Below are 19,219 nucleotides of genomic sequence, written 5' to 3' on the forward strand. Positions count from 1 at the left end.
ATGAAGAAAGGGCAGTTACTAGAATGGAGAGCCCTGACCTGTGCCCATTCTTGACTCAGGAGAGTATTATCCATAGTAATCGGAGTTTCTGTTGGATTAAGATGTGTTGAGGCTGCCTGAGGTTTGCCAAACAGCATAAGAGAAGCCAACATGGAAATGATTTCCATAAGGCAGAAAGATTACCACAACACGCAGCAAATGAATGAATTATTAATTAATCAGCACTGGCAGGGAATTATAAAACTTTAAAAAAACAAATATATTAAAATGGAGAAGTCACTAAAGCTATCCTCACAAACATCAATATTTATAGGACAAATTTGCCGAAGAAATATGAAGTCAACCCCCTAAATTAAGGTAGAAGTTGAATAATTTGGATGGGGCTATTAATATCATTAAAATTGATTGCCTGAAGAATTGTTGTTGTGTTGTTAGATTAAAAGATAGATCAATGTCAGATTTGTACTGGAGGCCTGCCCCCACAAATCAATCAATGACTTTAAAATGGCTCTCCCTCTTCTCCCCTCCCCCATGTCTTTTTACCTCTTTTCCACAGTCTGAGTTGGGGTGCTGATGTCCTTACATTAATTGTTTTTGCATGAGGACAGTGTGCTCCATACTGAGACTGGGTAATTAGCCTAGCTAGAGGCCTCTCCTGGTTAGTGTGTTTTGAGACAAGTGGGGGCAGATTTACTCTGTTATACCATGGAAAACAGACTTTACTGGAGCGGCTTGGGATTTATATTGATGTCACTGCCTCAGAATCTGCCCCATTGTGTGCTATGTACTTGACAGAACTTTGTACTGAACCTTGACAACCCCCATCCAAAACTAATTATCATAGAAATTCAAGGCTGGAAGGGATCTCCAGTGGAATCCTGCTAACTAGCATTATTCACAGGGATCAAAGTGGACCATCTTGTGCCATCCCTATGAAATGGTACTTTCTTTGACCAGATGCCATTTTGATTTCAGTCCTAGGCTTATCCCCAATTCGCAGCTACCTCTCAGTAGCCATCTTGTGTTGTCTTTGGGAAAACAGTGGGCTGCTGGCCTCAGATATGAATATCACACCTCTGTGTTACTTTCTTGAAGGCCCTTCAAGGAGGAAAAAGCCACTGCTTCTGCTGAGCTGCCATTGCGTCCAGTTCAGAGGAGTCACCACTGAGCTGCCACTTCTGTGTCCAGGGTCTCCTTGCTGCTGGGGGGGTAGGGTGTGGAGAGAAAGGGAGGAAAGGCTGTTCTCAAGGCATGAACTCTACTGCAACCTGGTGCTACCATTATTCAGAGGGGGGGGGTCTAATCAACCCGGTGCTTAAAATGTTGGCAGCAGTGTGTCTACATTAGGACTTACAATGTGGAGGTGAAATGGCATCAGCAGGGGTATTAAATTTTGCCAAATTTCCCTAGTGTAGACAAGGTACAAAGTTCCGTAGTACAGAGCTTTATAACTGGTACTTTGGTATTTATTATGTTAACTCATTTTTTCTGCCATGTTCTCTCAGACGAGAGATGGCATATTTAAAGTAAAAGGGATGTTCTGAAAACTATCTGGGATTGAATTGGACTGAAGAGATTGCTATGGAAAATATGCTAGTTAAAAATACATTGAAATCTATAATGCACAAACAATACTGTCAAGATGTAAACCAAAAAGGACACACTTTCCTCATCTTTGTAATTATTCTGTCTGTTATAAATGCTATGGAAATTAAGACAAAGAAGAAAATCTACGTTTTAGAAGGACATTGTGAATAGCAATAAGAATGGGAATATGTTGTTGCTGTTCTCTTTTTCTTGAATGTTAACATTCGGTATTTCATCCTTCCCAGCAGACATGAGATGATGCACAGGAAAAAGGAAGAAAAGGTTGACCCACACATCTCTGTGTCAAAGTTATCTAACTAAATGAATACAAGCTATCATTGTTAAATACAGAACAGTATAGCAAAGGACAAGTATTTTCAAAGTACTGTGCTAAAAGGAACTACATATAATGAACTATTGTACAAAGAGAAGCCCAGAGAAGGAAAACAAATATATCTTTTAAACCTCTCTATCTTGCATCAAAAAACAAATATCCACACATCACAAGAGAAATTTCTCCAATTTGATAGCAGTAAAGACAATGCTACAGACCAGAAAGATTCAAAGGGCAGAAATTGTTGTCAGTTTATTCTTTCTTATGTAGGCATATTGTTTGTTTTTATTAATTGATATCCATCTCTGTTTTCTGAAAACTTACTATTTTTTGAGGGAAAAAATGAGTATTAAATTGAATTAAAAAGTAAATGTAGTCTTGATAAAAGCTGTTTACTTGACACCCTTGGAGACTGAAGTCCTGTATCTAGCCACAGAAAAGGGGCAGCTGAAGCCCAAAGTAATCCCCCCCACCAACCCCACCCAGTGCTCCGGTAAGGAGTCTCACATTTGACCTAGAGAGATTCCTTCCAGGGGTGAGATGGTATTTCAGTTTCCACATCCATTACATCCTTGGCCTCTGAGAAGAGACTGTCAACAAGAATCTGTGATGATGATTTTTGTGACAGAGATACTTGTCTATGGAAAAGGATTAAAAAACCCACCAACAACACATAGACCACCAAATAGCCACCAGATAAAAATTTATCTAAAAAAAAATGGTTTTACAAGATCCATAGATAAATCAAGGAAGCTCAAGAAAACATTGCCTAACTTTGAGAGAAAAAAAGATCTCTAGCTCTTCCTTGGGATACATTCAAGCCAGTGACCTAGAGGTGGAAGGCTTTGTATCTTATTACTGTTCCCCTGAGTCATCCAGTGTTTGAATCCGTGAACCTCTGTAGAGCAATTCCATGGTCTGTAGCAACACACCTACCAGGGGAATAAAGCTGATTAGCTGCAGCCTTCCTTGCTCTGGAATTTAGATATCAAGACTTCTTGTCACTTCTTCCTCTACTTCTTCCTCCCAGAAATAGTGCTATACAAAGCCTACAATGTTTGCTTTAGGAGTTTTTACATATTCCAATCAGTATTTTCACAAAGGAGCACAGCTCTTTGCAGAAAAAATGGCAGAGTCCTGCCCCAGATAAAATTATTAATTTTTGTGTGATATTTCCTCAGGCAAATATTTATCAATATTGCCTAGAAATATATCCTGGTTGGGTTTTTTTAGGGTTTTTCTTTTTTGGGGGGTTGGGGGAGGGGTTACAGTGAAAAGCTTTTAGGGCCAAATAAGTAGGAAAACAACTTTCTATTAAACAAGCAGCAATGACAACAACAAAAATTTGACAATTTATCAAATGTTTTGCTTTCCTACAAGCCTAATAAAATATGCTGGTGCATTTTTAAAACTAATTTTTCCACTCAGGGGAATTCTTTTATTCATATATAAATCCAGTCAACATCAGGGCTTGAAACTCAAGCCAGAATTTGAATGTCTGGTCTTCCGTATTGTTTAATGTGGGGGCAGCTGCTTTTCCCCTCCTTAGGGTCCTGTTCAGGAAAGCACAGGCCAAGATTTAAAAAAAATGATTAATGATTTTGAGTGTCTCAATTTTTAGGTGCCCAACTGGAGAACATTTAAAGCTCTCTGGTTTTCAGAAAGAGCTGAGCTCCCACCCTATGGAAGTCAGGCCTTTTTAAGGTGCTAGGTTGAATGCCCCAAACTAGTGGCACCCAGAATCACTAGTTCCTTTTGAAATTCTTGGATTAAGTGCTTTCTTGAATAAGGAGAGACATAAGCATAAGCTTAAGTACTTTCCTCAATCAGGGACTTAGCGAATTGTAAAAGGGATCTATCCTAAGGAAAGCGTAGTTGTGAACTTGTGTATGGACTTGATTGCAAGGATACATAGAAAAATGGCAAAAAAAAGTTTTGAATATTGACTTTATTTGTTTTTTAAACTGTGTAAAATGTCCTTTAGCCAACAACGGGACTTTGTAAACTATATTTTCTAGTATGATGTACTACACATCTCTTTTCTAATGAGGTGTATACTTCCTTCAGGGCCTCCACTCCATAATTTCACTCTGTATGTTACATATCATTTTCAGTAATTAGTCTGCATTTGGAGGCTTCTTTTTTATGTGATGGAAAGTTCTGTGGCATACATTTTTCCCCTGAGAAATGCTTTCTGCTACAGCTTTTCTGTACCACAGTTGGAGTTAATTTGCTATATAGAGACTGGAGCTATCTTCTGTTGTGTGATTTGTAACATCATTTTATACAAGTTTAAATAATCTCAGTGATTCAAGAATGTATTTTAACTAGAGAGATGTCCATAACTTGTTTAACTTGACCTTCAAATGTCCTTTCTTTCACAATCCCCAGCTGATTTCACTGGTGTACAATATACACTATGTATGAAGCCTGTTACTATCGGATGTGGCTGTGAAGTGGCATTCCCCCGCCCCATTCTTGATGCCTGTCATGCTTCGTCAATGCTGACAAGCAATTATTAGTCTTTTGTTTCTTTTATACTGTATATTGGCAAAACAATCATTGCAAGGAATTGTAGAGGTAGAAACCATTATCTCTTGCACTATAGTGGTAACATAGCTTTTAGGCTTACTGAAAATATCCATTAGGTTCTGTCCTCTAATCTACAAATGCTTTCTGCTTTGCTTTGTGTTGCTCCAGGAGTTGAATCACCAACTTCTGCTGCACTAGGGACAGATAACTTTATTCTTTCGTCAGTTGATTTTTATGATGTTCCACTGGGCTTTGTTCAAGGCTGAAGGCATTCTTCATTTTATTTGATTCCCATTATATTAGCTGTATTTTGGATATCTATTTTAGCTTCATTGTCTTTGAAGATTTTGTTTTTCTTTTAGAAGTTGTGACATGACAATCCCTTGCAATTAAAAAAAACTCCTAAAACTGAAGAGATCAAGCCAATTTTAGTCTCTGAGCTGGGAGAGGGGATCTTTGAATTCCATTTTGCTGGATAGTTATGTCTGAGCTGTGAGAATCATGCATTGTCTCAAATACTCTTAATAGCCCTGGAGCACTTAAGCAGTGTGCAGCCATGAAGAACAAAGACCTTCTGGTTCTTGAGCTAGCAGCACAGCACAGTCATGCTCTCTCACTTGAGTTTGGACTGATCCAAATGATCAAACATACCGTCTACGCTGACAATTTGCCCTGATTCCAACAATCAATGGCCAGCCACAGATGTGTCTACATGAATGCAAATCCCTAGCATAGATAAAGCTCCAATTTGTACTTGTGGAGTTTACTCTTGTTTGATGCTCCTGAGAGGCACAGCACAAATTGTGGTCATGGATTTTTGTCATTTGAAGGATATCTGTTTGGATATCCTCTTCCACCTTTCCCTCCAATTTGCCTATCCACTCTTTTCTCTTAAATGTGCCTTCTTCTCTTACCATAGGCGACAGGGTTGTATAATTTTTGGTGGGGCCCAAAATGGTGGTGCCCCCCCGCTCCCGACCTGTAAGCTGATATAAAATGAAGCTACAACGTGTCAGTGCCACAAGATTACAAGGGTCAATTAAAAGTGGAAAGTCAGAAGCAGCACTTGCCTACTTCAATATACAGTATTATATTTTGTTGCACCTGTTGTGATGAAGGGGGAATGTTCTTAATATTTTCTCTAAATACTGTGTGGGTGCCTCAGTTTCCTCTGCAAGATGCCAACTGAAGGTGTTGGGGACAAAGAGATCAGGTGGCCTCCCTGTCCAGAAGAGACATAGAGGCCAGAGGAGGGAGTGTCAGTTTGGAGCTGGCTGGGGAAATGGGGAGAGAGACCCAGAACTTGGTTCTGGGCTCCCCACCCCCCAAGATGGACCTGACAGAGGGGTTCTGTTTTCTGTACCAACAAGCTCTGTTTAAACTGTGTTCCCATCATCTAATAAACCTTCTGTTTTACTGTCTGGCTGAGAGTCACATCTGACTGCGGAGTTGGGGTGCAGGGACCTCTGGTTGCCCCAGGACCAGCCTGGGCAGACTCGCTGCGGAAAGTGCATCATGTGGAAGGGCATGCTGAATGCTCCAAGGTCAGACCAGGAAGGTGTAAGCTTCTTGCCCTGGAGACAGTCTGCTCAGAGAGAGGAGGCTCCCCCAGAGTCCTGACTGGCTTTGTATGTTGTTCCAAAGCATCACAGCATCCCCTTCCACACCATGCACTTCCCAGAAGTCCGCACAGGCACTGACACTCCCTCCTCCGGCCTTTGTCTCTTTTCCAGGCATTAGGAGGCCACCCGATCTCTCTGTTCTCCAACACCTTCAGTTGGCACCTTGCAGGGGAAACTGATTTGGGAGAAATGAAGTAAAAGCTGCCCAAACCGAGCTTGAGCACTCCTGAATTTTGAGGTGTTCAAATCTGGAAGGCAGGTGCTGGGCGTGGGAGAGGGCTGTGGGCTCCATGGGGGAGCATGGCAGCAACTATCTGGAGCTGCACGGAGCCAGACACGCTGGTCTGAGTGGCACAGTAAGCGGTTTGGGGGTTGGAGAAGAGGTAGGGGATTCCGGGGGGCAGTCAAGGGACAAGGAGCAGGGGGGGTTGGATGGGGCAGAGGTTCGGAGGGGCAGTCAGGGGACAGGCAGCAATTGGATAGGCATGGGAGTCCAGGAGGTTTATCAGGGGACAGGTAGGAGGGTCCTGGGGGGAAGTTGGGTGGGGTCTCAGGAGGGGGCAGTTGGGGACAAGGAGAAGGGAGGCTTAGATAGGGGCTGAGGTCCCAAGGGGCAGTTAGGGGCAGGCGTCTCTGGAGGGGGTAATCGGGGGATAAGGACCAGTGGTGCTTAGATAGGGGGTGGGAGTGCTGGGGGGCAGTTGGGGCAGGGGTCTGGGGAGGGGGCAATCAGCGGTCAGGGGCTGGGATTCAAAGGGCTCTGGGCTGCTGGCAGCCACGGGGAGCCCAGAGCCCTTTAAATCTCAGCCGCCGCCGGGACTCAGAGGACTCTGGGCTGCCTGCAACCGCGGGGAGCCCAGAGCCTTTTAAATCCCAGCCGCGGCCGGGAATCAGAGGGCTCTGGGCTGCTGGCAGTCGCGGGGAGTCCAGAGCCTTTTAAATCCCAGCCGCGGCCGGGAGTCAGAGGGCTCTGGGCTGCTGGCAGCCGCGGGGAGCCCAGAGCCCTCTGACTTCCGGCCGCGGCTGGGATTTAAAGGGCTCTGGGCTCCCCGCCCCCGCGGGCAGCCCAGAGCCCTCTGATTCCCGGCCGCGGCTGGGATTTAAAGGACGCTGGGCTCCCCGCCCCCGCGGGCAGCCCAGAGCCCTCTGATTCCCGGCCGCGGCTGGGATTTAAAAGGCTCTGGACTCCCCGCGACTGCCGGCAGCCCAGAGCCCTCTGATTCCCGGCCGCGGCTGGGATTTAAAGGGCTCTGGGCTCCCCGCCGCAGCAACCAGCCCAGAGCCCTCTGGTTCCCGGCCGCGGCTGGGATTTAAAAGGCTCTGGGCTCCGCGCGGTTGCAGGCAGCCCAGAGCAGGGGAGAAACCTAGCTCCAAATATTGCTGGAGCAGAGCCCCTGACTGTGAATATTCCTGGGGCTAAAGCCCCAGGAGCCCATATAAGTTGGCGCCCATGTCTCTTACAACCATCTGCATCCCTTCTTCCATTCTGCCCTTTCATGTGAAACACTCAATCAACTGACTCATAAATCCACTACAGTCTTCTTCAAATCTCTCCTCAATACTCACTTCTGTGAAGCCTACAATATATTAACCAACTAATAAGGGAGAGGCTGAGAGATAGTAGGTTATAGCATATCTATCATCCTTTATTCTTTAAAAAATGCTTTGTAAAAATTGCATACGTTATGGTTGTCCTCTCCTTCCAATTTCATATGGTGAATACTGTGGGCATCACCAAGTGTTTCTTTCTCTTTCTCTTACAGCTTCTCAGAGACAGCTAAGAATTGCCCCAAACTTAAGACAACACACATTATATGAAGATGAGAGAAAGGGATAGTCATACTATACACAATTTCCCTGATTTAATAGCACCCACAATCTGGTCGGATATTACAGTAGTGGGAGGTTATCACTATTACTTAGTGACTCAGCTATAGGTACTTCTTGATCTTAATGTTTCACACATATAAACAAACTAATTCCATCTTTTTAAACCAATACTATACATCAGAGAACAATTTGTTTAAAAAAATCTGAAGGCAATTCTCTGGTATAAAACTTGCTATGCTGGATTTAAAAAACAAAACCAAAAAGCAGGTGTCATCATGAAGGGTTAGGTCACATTTTTATAAATAATTGGTAATTGTGAAATTAAGGTAGCCCAAGTGGCTTTAGCTCAATATCTTAATCTCTAGTTTACCCAAATGAATACTGTACCCTTACAGCCTCATATTGTTGAGAGTCAACATTAACACTATAAGTAACATCCCCTAAAATGCTATTTTATATTAATTAATCTAACACATGCATCACCACTCACCACATACAAACCATCTACCCACCCATCTGACTCTCCTCCAGCTCTCTGAATCTTCCTGAGCCAGCTATATCATCTCATCTTTTTCAACTTGACTCCCCACCCCCCCCAGCCCAGTCTTTCCCCGCTTCATGGCATAGAGGGGAGGGGAGGAAAAGATTGGGATCTCTAAGATATTGTGTTAAATAGCAGACAGTTTGAGTGATATGAAAGGAAGAAGAAATTCACAAACAAGTGCATTTCTTTGTTTTGTTTTAGTGTATTTTACATTTCTTTACCCTAAAACGGACCAATAAATGAATCTGCAAATGTGTGAAGAAAAGGGCTCCTTGACTAAGGGGAAGATTTTCAAAAGCACATAGGGCAGTTAGGTGCCCAGCTCCTATTGAAATTCATTGGTGTCCAACTGCCCTTTGTGCCTTTAAAAATCTTCCCCTCAGATCCTTTTTTGCCAAGTTTGAGCCTGCAGCCAGTTTTTATGACTGAGTTATAAAAGCCCTGTAAATAGGGTCTTAAGCTAAGAGAGGTTGTCAGACCCCTAACTCTTATGATGCCCGCAGGTGCTGCTGTAATAAATACCTTGACATCTGTAATGACAGTACATGTTAAAGTTTGAGAAATCCTTTGTGTTAACACTAGACTAATTCTCAGGCAGAGAGGATGGGGGTCCATTAGAATAAGATGTTTCCTGCAGTCTGCTGTTGTCTCCAACCACCCAGTGTCATACAATATTTACATTCAGCTCAGTGCTTGTAATTATACCTTTTCTTAAAGCCATTGGAAGGATTGAGAAAATGACTCTTATTCAAATTTTGTCTTCTAGCAAAATATTGAATTGTTACAGCAGAAGAGACTACAATTCCTTCCTTCATTCCCCCTCCTCCCTCTGACTAAAGGATCTGAGACCTTCAGGAATCTTATAATTTAAGATGAATACAGAGAAAATTGGCTTTGATAGTTATAGCTTAATTTCCTAGACTCCTGCAGCAGTGTAATTAATGGTGGAAAGAGATTCTTGCTGGCCAATAGAGAAGCATAATACTTTGCTTTAATATCTCATGAGCACGTATCTCAGTACATTTTCCTAGCAGGTTTAAAGTATGCATAGGCATGGTAAATCACTGGTAAAGCTGAGAGGTGTGATGCTTCTCTAAGGTTCATCCCGGTCATATGTCCCAAAATGGCCATTGTTTGTCCTATCACAAAAGTAGTGAAGACTCTTGTAGGGGGTTGACCCTTCTCACTTTCAAAAAAGGAATTAAAAGTAATTTCAGGTGCTAGACCTGCCTTTACCAATTTTTGCAGTTTTACAGTCCCATCTTTCAAATTTTGATTTTGTTCTCTCCCGTGTTACTGCTACAGTGTGAACAATCCACACAAACAACAAGAGGAAAACAAACAATTGACTATACAGGGGAAACAATGTAACTGACCATACACAAGGTGATGTCAAATTCACAAAGTAAAGCTGAAAAAAATGCTCTACTCTCTGTTATAGCAATTCTAAGGTGTTAATTGCAACAATGCAAGGTAAACAATTTCCTAATAGAAGTGTGCTTTTTAAAGTGATGGAACTTAAGTTAATAAATTTCTGCTTTCTGGGTTTTTGGTTCCAAACAGACTCAGGTTTATATGCAGAGGTGCTTTTTCAGTGCTCTGGCTGATATGCCTCATATTGTTTGCCACTTTTGCTGTTTCTGGAAATTGAATTTTAACACACAAAAGCATTTGTATGATGTGTTTACCCACCCATTCCATCAAGGAAAATAACATGTGATTTATCCAACCAATCAAACTTAAGCAAGGCAGCTCAAATGTCAATTATCAAATACTCACAGTGAATTGTTTGTGATCAATTCACAGATTTGCAAAAATATGCGTGCAATGAATTTGAGGAAATCATGAACTGCTTTCACACACATGCAAGCAGAAAGATGATAAATTCATCGACCAAATTATTTGTTTTGAGTTATTCACTCATTTCTAATATTCAGTTACAGGATGGAACATTTGTTCTCAATCATGGTACAGGTATGGGAACCTATTATGAGCTCTTTATCATGTCTCCTCAGACACTTAAAACTTATATTGTGAAGAATCTGGAGCCAGGGATGTTTATTAATTCATGATTGATGCTTAAAATGCTGACCACAGAAAGAAAGCCATGAATTTGGGAAGCAACCATCAGTATATTGTAACGGGCCTTTGTCAGATTGCTCAGCTACTGGCACCATGTTTCTCTCCTCTGTCTGCTGACTGATGACTTAAAAAAACAAAACAAAGAGAAATTGACATTCAGAAATGAAACAATCCAGCTGTCTGATTGCTTTCTGGATAATCCCTTTGATAGTCTGCCTCTGAACAAAACAACCAGGTGTGTGGGATAGGAAAGACCGTTTATCTGAAACACTGACAAACTGGGGATTTTGGATCCCTGGAATTTGTCTTTCCTCTCCGTGAACCTATATTTCTGTACATTTCAGTTCTAATGTATTACAAGTAAATCCCAAATCCTTCCAAGTAATTTAAATATCAACTAATCAAATGGAACCAGATTTTAAACTTTGGATCATTTTTTCCTGAATTATTATAAAAACATCATGCACATATTTGAGTTGAGTTTTATATATAAAAATCTTTAAAAGCATATAAAATTATTAAGCCTCAAGCTATATGTCCTTTGTGCATCAGGCAGGAAAAAGCTTATCGGGCTGGGGAGAGGCGCTGACTGGTCTATTGGGTTGTGCAGCAGCCTGATAGTTAAAAAGGACTGAAGCTAGAAATAGATTTATAATGTATTCCAAAGAGGTATCATATTTAACCCACGGATGAGAAAAGAGTTCTAAGGCTATCAGGTGACTGTTCACCTCAGCAATAAATATGACATCTCACCATAGCTCACCATATAGAATCTCTTTTTAAAGCAATTATTATTAATACTGAGCTCTCTGCATGCCCTTAAAACTGCTGACAACACTTAACTCTCTTCTTCACATTTCATTTGGCAAATAATTATGATTCAACATTGCTGATTTCATTTATAAGAAATTAATGAGCCATATATGGGTCACATTAGATGTAAGATGATGCATTTCATCTGTGATACTATGCAATGTACTGTAACATGCTATACCATGCGATGCCATGACCAAGTCTTGCAAAGTTCCTTGATCCAAATGGCCAGTTTCACAGCAGTTTAGTTCAGAAGTATGTACAGAATAGTCAGGATTTGATTTGAGATTGCTGCCGCCCTTGGCAAACTAAACTGCACCCTCCTCCCAGCCCACCCCACTCACCAATAAGTGACTAGCTGGTTTTCTCATGTTAGCAGGTGTGCTGATTTCCCTGGCTTTCATCCCATGAAAAGAAATGGACCAGGTGGTGCTTATGAAAAGAAGAGACTGTCTACCTCCATATGAATAGCAGGCAATCCTATACCTTTATCTTTCAGTTTAAATGAAAGAATCTTAAAATTATCACAATAGCGAAGGCCACTTTAAATTCTCTATGATAAGCTCTAATTTTAGAGACTAAAACTTTGAATACACATTTTTAGCTCCAAATCTTCTCCCACCCCTCCAATCTCAGCCTTTTCATTCTCAGTTGCTTTCCTGCTTTTTAGTAAAAAATGTTTTAACTATTTTTGAGCTTTAGAGAGCTAAAATATGGATCTCATTTGACATGGATTTTTGTGTCTAGATCTGAAAGGTTTGTAGAAAAATAGTCACAAGTGGGGGTAAATTCTCCTCTTGGTTGTAAAGGAAACTTTCAGCCCATGAATGTGACTTCAATGAGAACTGCATGCACTTAGTCAAGTGTAAGTTTGGCACTTAGTTCTTCATATGCTCTTTCATATAATTAGGAAATCAAATGATAACAGTGACAGATACATTTGTTTTCATTCATGGATTCATAGACCTTAAGGCCAGAAGGGACTATTAGATCATCTAATCTGGCCACCTGTAAAACAGATCAGTTTTGGGAGTAATAGATATACCAGTATTTTGTCAAATTGCTCGGCCCTAGTGATATTTAGTACCTGATGGGGCAAAAAGGGGTCAATGTTGTCAGGGTTCCCTCCCCACTCTAAGCTCTAGGGTACAGATGTGGGGACCCACATAATCGACCCCCTAAGCTTATTTTTACCTGCTTAGGTTAAAAACTTCCCAAGGCACAAATTCCTTCTTTGCCCTTAGTATTGCTGCCACCACCTAGTGATTTAAACAAACATTCAGGGATGGCCACTTGGAGCCCTACCGCCCCCAAAATATCCCCCCAGCCCTTACACCCCCTTTCCTGGCGAGGCTTGAGAATAATATCCTAACCAATTGGTTACAAAGTGAGCATAGATCAACCCCCTGGGTCTTTAGGACACTGAAAAACAATCAGGTTCTTAAAAGAAGTGTATTTAAAAAAAGATAAAAGAATCACCTCTGTAAAATCAGGATGGAAGATAACTTTACAGGGTAACAAAAAGATTCCAAACAGAGGATTTCCCTCCTAGGCAAAACTTTAAAGTTACAAAAACAGGGATAAACCTCCCTCTTAGCACAGGGAAAATTCACAAGCTAAAACAAAAGATAATCGAATGCAGTTCCTTGCTATTACTTACTGTTTCTGTAATATTAGATGCTTTGTTCAGATATGGCTTAGGGAGATGTATTTTCCCTGCACTGGCTCCTTGCTGACTGGGAGAGAACAAAGGAACACGAAAACCAAAACCTTCCCCCACAATTTGAAAGTATCTTCTCCCCTTATTGGTCCTTTTGGTTAGGTGCCAATCAGGTTATCTGAGTTTCTTAACCCTTTACAGGTAAGGAGGGATTTTATGCTACCCTTAGCTATATATTTATGACAAATGTCAATCTATGAGTGAACCTCAGAAGGACCAATTCTGCAGGCCTTATACAGTGAAAACATCAACAAATGTTAATAGGAATTTTCACTGTGTAAAGACTAAAGAATTGGGCCATTTTCAGAGTAACATCTGTAGGTCAAGATTATAAAACAAAGCTTTAAATCTCTGGACAACAGACTGCCTTAAGATTTCCAGTTCTTTGTTGTCTGTTGAGTTTGAAAAACAGCTAGAATAGCCTTCCTTGACATATTCTGTTGCATCCTTTTCTGTAAATTGTGCAAAACTGGATGGCATGCTGGGGAAAATGTGGATCCTGTTTTGAAAGGGTCAGCAAGGATTTGAAAACTCTAGCAAAGCTCTTTAACTTCCAGATGAATAGAATATGTCATTTCTAGGGCTGTCGATTCATTGCAGTTAACTCATGTGATTAACTCAAAAAATTAATCACGATTAAAAAATATAATCATGATAATTGCAGTTTTAATTGCACTATTAATAGAATATCAATTGAAATTTATTAAATCCTTTTGGATGTTTTTCTACAGTTTCAAATATATTGATTTTAATTACAACACAGTATACAAAATAGACAATGCTCATTTATCCTGTTATTATTTATTACAAATATTTGCACTGTAAAAATGGCAAACAAAAGAAATAATATTTTTTTAATTCATCTCATACAAGTACTGTAGTGCAATCTCTTTATCGTGAAAGTGCAATTTACAAATGTTGATTTTTTTTGTTACATAACTGCACTCAAAAATAAAACAATGTACAACTTTAGAGCCTACAAGTCCACTCCATCCTACTTCTTGTTCAGCCAATCGCTCAGACAAACAAGTTTGTTTACAGTTGCAGGAGATAACGCTGCCCGCTTCTTGTTTACAATGTCACCTGAAAGTGAGAACAGGTGTTCACATGGCACTGTTGTAGCTGGCGTCTCAAGGTCTTTACATGCCAGATATGCTAAACATTCGTAATCCCCTTCATGCTTCGGCCACCACTCCACAGGACATGATTCTATGCTGATGATGCTTGTTAAAAAAATAATGCATTAATTAAATTGTGACTAATCTCCTTGGGGGAGAATTGTATGTCTCCTATTCTGTTTTACCCGCATACTGTCATATATTTCATGTTATAGCAGTCTTGGATGATGACCCAGCACATGTTGTTCGTTTTAAGAACACTGTCACTGCAGATTTGACAAAATGCAAAGAAATTACCAATGTGAGATATCTAAAGATAGCTACAGCACTCAACTCAAGGTTTAAGAATCTGAAGTGCCTTCCAAAATCTGAGAGGGACGAGGCATAGAGCATGCTTTCAGAAGTCTTAAAAGAGCAACACTCCAATGCAGAAACTACAGAACCCAAACCACCAAAAAAGAAAATCAACCTTCTACTAGTGGCATCTGACTGACTCACATGATGAAAATGAACATACGTCGGTCCGCACTGCTTTGGATGGTTATTGAGCAGAATCCATTATCAGCATGGATGCATGTCCTCTTAAATGATGGTTGAAGCATGAAGGGACATATGAATCTTTAGTGCATCTGGCTCATAAATATCTTGTGACGCCAGCTACAACAGTGCCGTGCGAATGCCTGTTCTCACTTTCAGGTGATATTGTAAACAAGAAGTGGGCAGCATTATCTCCTGCAACTGTAAACAAACTTGTTTGTCTGAGCGATTGGCTGAACAAGAAGTAAGATGGAGTGGACTTGTAGACTCTAAAGTTTTACATTGCTTTATTTTTAAATGCATTTTTGTACATAATTCTACATTTGTAAGTTGAATTTTCATGATAAAGAGATTGCACTAGGGTACTTGTATTAGGTGAATTGAAAAATACTATTTCTTTTGTTTTTTACAGTGCAAATATTTGTAAGCAAAAATAAATATCAAGTGAGCACTATACACTTTGTATTCTGTGTTGTAAGTGAAATCAATATATTTGAAAATGTGGCAAACATCCAAAACTATTTAAATAAATGGCTTTCTCTTATTGTTTACAAGTGCGATTAATCACAATTATTTTTTTTAATCGCTTGACAACCCTAACCATTTCTCATTTTTTCTCAAATTCATTTCCCCTTATATTTAATGTGGAGCGTGTATGTAACATCACAGTAATTGTAACTACTTTCAAATGGTAGACCTCAGCACTTTAATAGCAACAGATTAACTACTTTTGCCTTCATATTCTAGCAATGAGACTTAGTTTGGGTACAATGGTCAGAGCCATGTTCACTCACTGGGACAACGTCTGTTAAAATAATTCTGAAGAATATAACACCAGCGGTGATATTTAATGATTACCATAGGAACCATTTTCACCTACATGGTTTAGCCCTGAGGCCACTGTCAGAACTGCCTTCAGATACCAGATTGTCTATTTCTTCTGGCAGAGAATATTTGGTTGGAAATTGAAATAATCATTACATGGTGGGGAAATCTTGCATGGGATGGCTAAAATTATTTTGGCCTAAGGTCCAGCACAAGTAATATTTTAAAATTAACTTGGATCTTAATCTATAGTGCTCTTAACACTATAACTTAACAGAGCTTGTCAGCATGGGGATACTCGTGAAAGTTAAGACAAATTAATAAAAAGGTGTTATGTTAATGTGCATAAATTAAAGTGCCTTAAAACCACATGTGGATGCTCTAATTTAGAAGTAAACTGACCTTAATTCTCTGTAGCTTAATCCTCCTAGGACTCAGCTACAGAGAACTAAGGATCTTTTACTTCTGAATGATTGTATCCACATCGGGGCTTAAAACATTCTAAGGTATGTGCATTAACTTTACACCTTTAGTATCAGAAGGGTAGCTGTGTTAGTCTGGATCTGTAAAAGCAGCAAAGAGTCCTGTGGCACCTTATAGACTAACAGACCTATTGGACGAAGTGGGTATTCACCCACGAAAGCTCATGCTCCAATACGTCTGTTAGTCTATAAGGTGCCACAGGACTCTTTGCTGCCTTTACACCTTTAGTTCATTCATCTAACTCCCTATGTGGACAAGCCCTCAAAAGAAGGCATTTCATGCAGTGCCTGAAGTTTATCTAATTTTGTTAATCATACTACTACATGTTTCCCATTATGTATGATATAGTCTTGCATTATGCTCTCCCCTCCTCTGATTGCAGACATTGCACAGGGTCCACAGGGACCATCTTGACTAACAAATGGAGATACAACATAATGGCCAAAGTGCAACACAGAGCCAAATGCCGCCCATAGAATTTAATATTAGAGTATGTGGTCACTTTCACACAGAGGTGTTATCAGTGAAGACTATTAATACCATGCAATGCTCCATCTTGAACCTATTAGGCTGCTCAGATCAGATAAAGACAAAGGATTGCATGTCAGGCCCTGGAGTCTTTGCAGATTACACCTTGGTATTAAAATTAAGGGCAGCTATAATGTTCCTGTTACTGGGCTCTGTCCTGAGTAGTTTTCAATGTGGCCCTCTAAGTGGGTACTTTGGACATCCTTGAGACAAAATGCATCTGTTTAAACCAGCTACTGTAACACTACTTCTCTAATTTAACACATAGAAACAAGCTTCCTTGTCAATCATGTCTAATATTTGGAGTGGCAGCTCCTGCTGCTGCTGCTTTCACCTCTCACTCACAGATCCACTTGATATGAAATTGGAGGAATCTAATGCAGGGGTTTTAATGATTCATTAGAACTCCTCTCATCCAGCACATTAGAAGAATGTGCTTCCAGGAGCCATGATCTCTTTTAAAACTGCAAATGGTTATAAGATGGTGGTAAGTTCATGTAGTGACACATAGTAACCTAATGCTACAGCACATTAAGAAAGGTTTGCTCCATATTAGCCTTTAATTACATTTCAAAACTGAATCAAATACCTATGCATAGAAGGCAATTTTTTAAAAATTCAATTTACTAGGAAGTTTCAGAAGCTGCTCCTCATCTTCTCTACGTTCCCAGAATAACTTACATACCTTAAATGTTTTCATTACAATTAGCTTTGTTTTGAAGCAGTTATGGTTGCTACACACACAACATGCCTGACAAACCCACAGAAGCAAGCAAATGAAAAGTTAAGTCACTTAACAGTACATATCTGTTACTCCTCTACTGACAAGCATACCCCTTGCCATGTACATCACAAGCCATGAACTGTAATTTTACCTTTGCCCCTCCCTCGCCTTTGGCACACCCCCCTTTACTGATTTTTTTTCCCAGTGAAAGCAGTTGTGAATGTTTCTGGTTACTTGTATTGGCAAAGGGCAGTTTGGTAAAGGATTGTGTGCAGAAGAACAGTTAAAGGAGCTGATGGAAGGCTGGTATCCATAAAAGGGCAGAATTAAGGTTTAATTTTCCTGAGTGACCCTGTCTTCATCAAGTATTTTGGAAATAGATGTTTTTAAAGAGATACCAATCCACAATGCAAAATAGGGCTGTCAATGAAAAATTCCAGCCAGAGCTCAAAATCACAGGGTTTCTATTAAAACTTTAGCCAGATCAATCAAACAAAAACTTTATAAAAAGTTCATAGGACATAAGAACTAACCCTGGGTGAAGTTGGACACTTACTGGTGACCTAAATTTAGAGAAAAACAGGAATGTATGCCCCCATCTTAGCAAAACTGTGGAGTTACTAATAGGCACCTCCATAATGCATCTGGTCCTTACTTTTTCATTATTGATAAAGTCTGCAGATGACACAAAGAATGAGTGAGTAGTAAATAATAAAGAGGATGGGTCACTGGCAAAGAGTAATCTGGAGCACTTGGTAAGAATCAATATGCCTTTTAATGTGGCTAAATGTAAAGGTATACATCTACGAACAAAAAATGTAGGCCATACTTACAGGATAGGGGGACTCTATCCTGGGAAGAAGTGACCCTGAACAAGACTTGTGGATCATGGCAGATAATAAGCTGACCGTGAGCTCACAATGTGGTGCTGTGACTAAAAGGGCTAATGCAATCCTTGGATGTATAAACAGGTGAATGTCGAGCAGGAAGGTTATATCACCTCTGGATTTAGCACTGGTAAAACTTCTACTGGAATTCTATACCTAGTTCTGGTGTCTACACCTAGAAGGAAGTTGAAAAATTGAGGAGTTAAGATGGTTCAGAGAACAGCCATGAGAATATAACAACATAAGAACGGCCATACTGGGTCAGACCAATGGTCCATCTAGCGCAGTATCTTATCTCCAACAGTGGACAGAGTAAGATGCTTCAGAGGGAATGAACAGAATGGTGCAATTTTTAGTGATCCATCACTTGTCATCCCATCCCAGCTTCTGGCATTAGGGACATTTGGAGCATTGGGTTGCATCCCTGACAATCTTGGCTAATAGCCTTGATGGACTATCCTCCCTCTGCCCTGAAATGTCCATAATACAAGAACTAGGGGTCACCAAATGAAATTAATGGGCAGCAGGTTTAAAACAAATAAAAGGAAGTTCTTCTTCACACAGCGCACAGTCAACCCGTGAAACTCCTTGCCTGAGGAGGTTGTAAAGGCTAGGACTATAACAGCGTTTAAAAGGGAACTGGATAAATTCATGAAGGTTAAGTCTATTCATGGCTATTAGCCAGGATGGGTAAGGAATGGTGTCCCCAGCCTCTGTTTGTCAGAGGGTGGAGATGGATGGCAGGAGAGAGATCACTTGATCATTACCTGTTAGGACCTTTGGTCTGACCCAGTATGGCTGTTCTTATGTTCCAGCCCTCTCATGAACTAGTCAGAGAAATAATAAGGTTGTTTGCTTTTTTTTAAACAGACAATACCCAGCAGTTTGCCACATTAACTGGAGTTAACAATCACTTGAATTAAAATACAGCACTGAGTTGGTTTTGATTAAAATAAAATAAGTTTATTAACAAGAGGGCAAATTTAAGTGATGCCAAGTAAAAGAAACAAAAGTAGAGATGATTACAAGCAAATAAAAATGAAAACTTTAGCT

At 40.4% G+C, this 19,219-nt stretch overlaps 1 long non-coding RNA gene across 1 annotated transcript; it reads left to right on the forward strand.

Annotated features, from left to right (window-relative positions):
• The first annotated feature begins 804 nt into the window (after positions 1–804).
• Positions 805–2,314, forward strand: LOC123367472. Its single transcript, XR_006578487.1, has 3 exons — positions 805–940; positions 1,096–1,209; positions 1,836–2,314. It is a non-coding gene; the product is annotated as an uncharacterized LOC123367472 (long non-coding RNA).
• The last annotated feature ends 16,905 nt before the right edge of the window (positions 2,315–19,219 follow it).

This window comes from Mauremys mutica, chromosome 3 (genome assembly GCF_020497125.1).
Source record: "Mauremys mutica isolate MM-2020 ecotype Southern chromosome 3, ASM2049712v1, whole genome shotgun sequence".
In the NCBI taxonomy this organism is placed as follows: Eukaryota; Metazoa; Chordata; order Testudines; family Geoemydidae; genus Mauremys; species Mauremys mutica.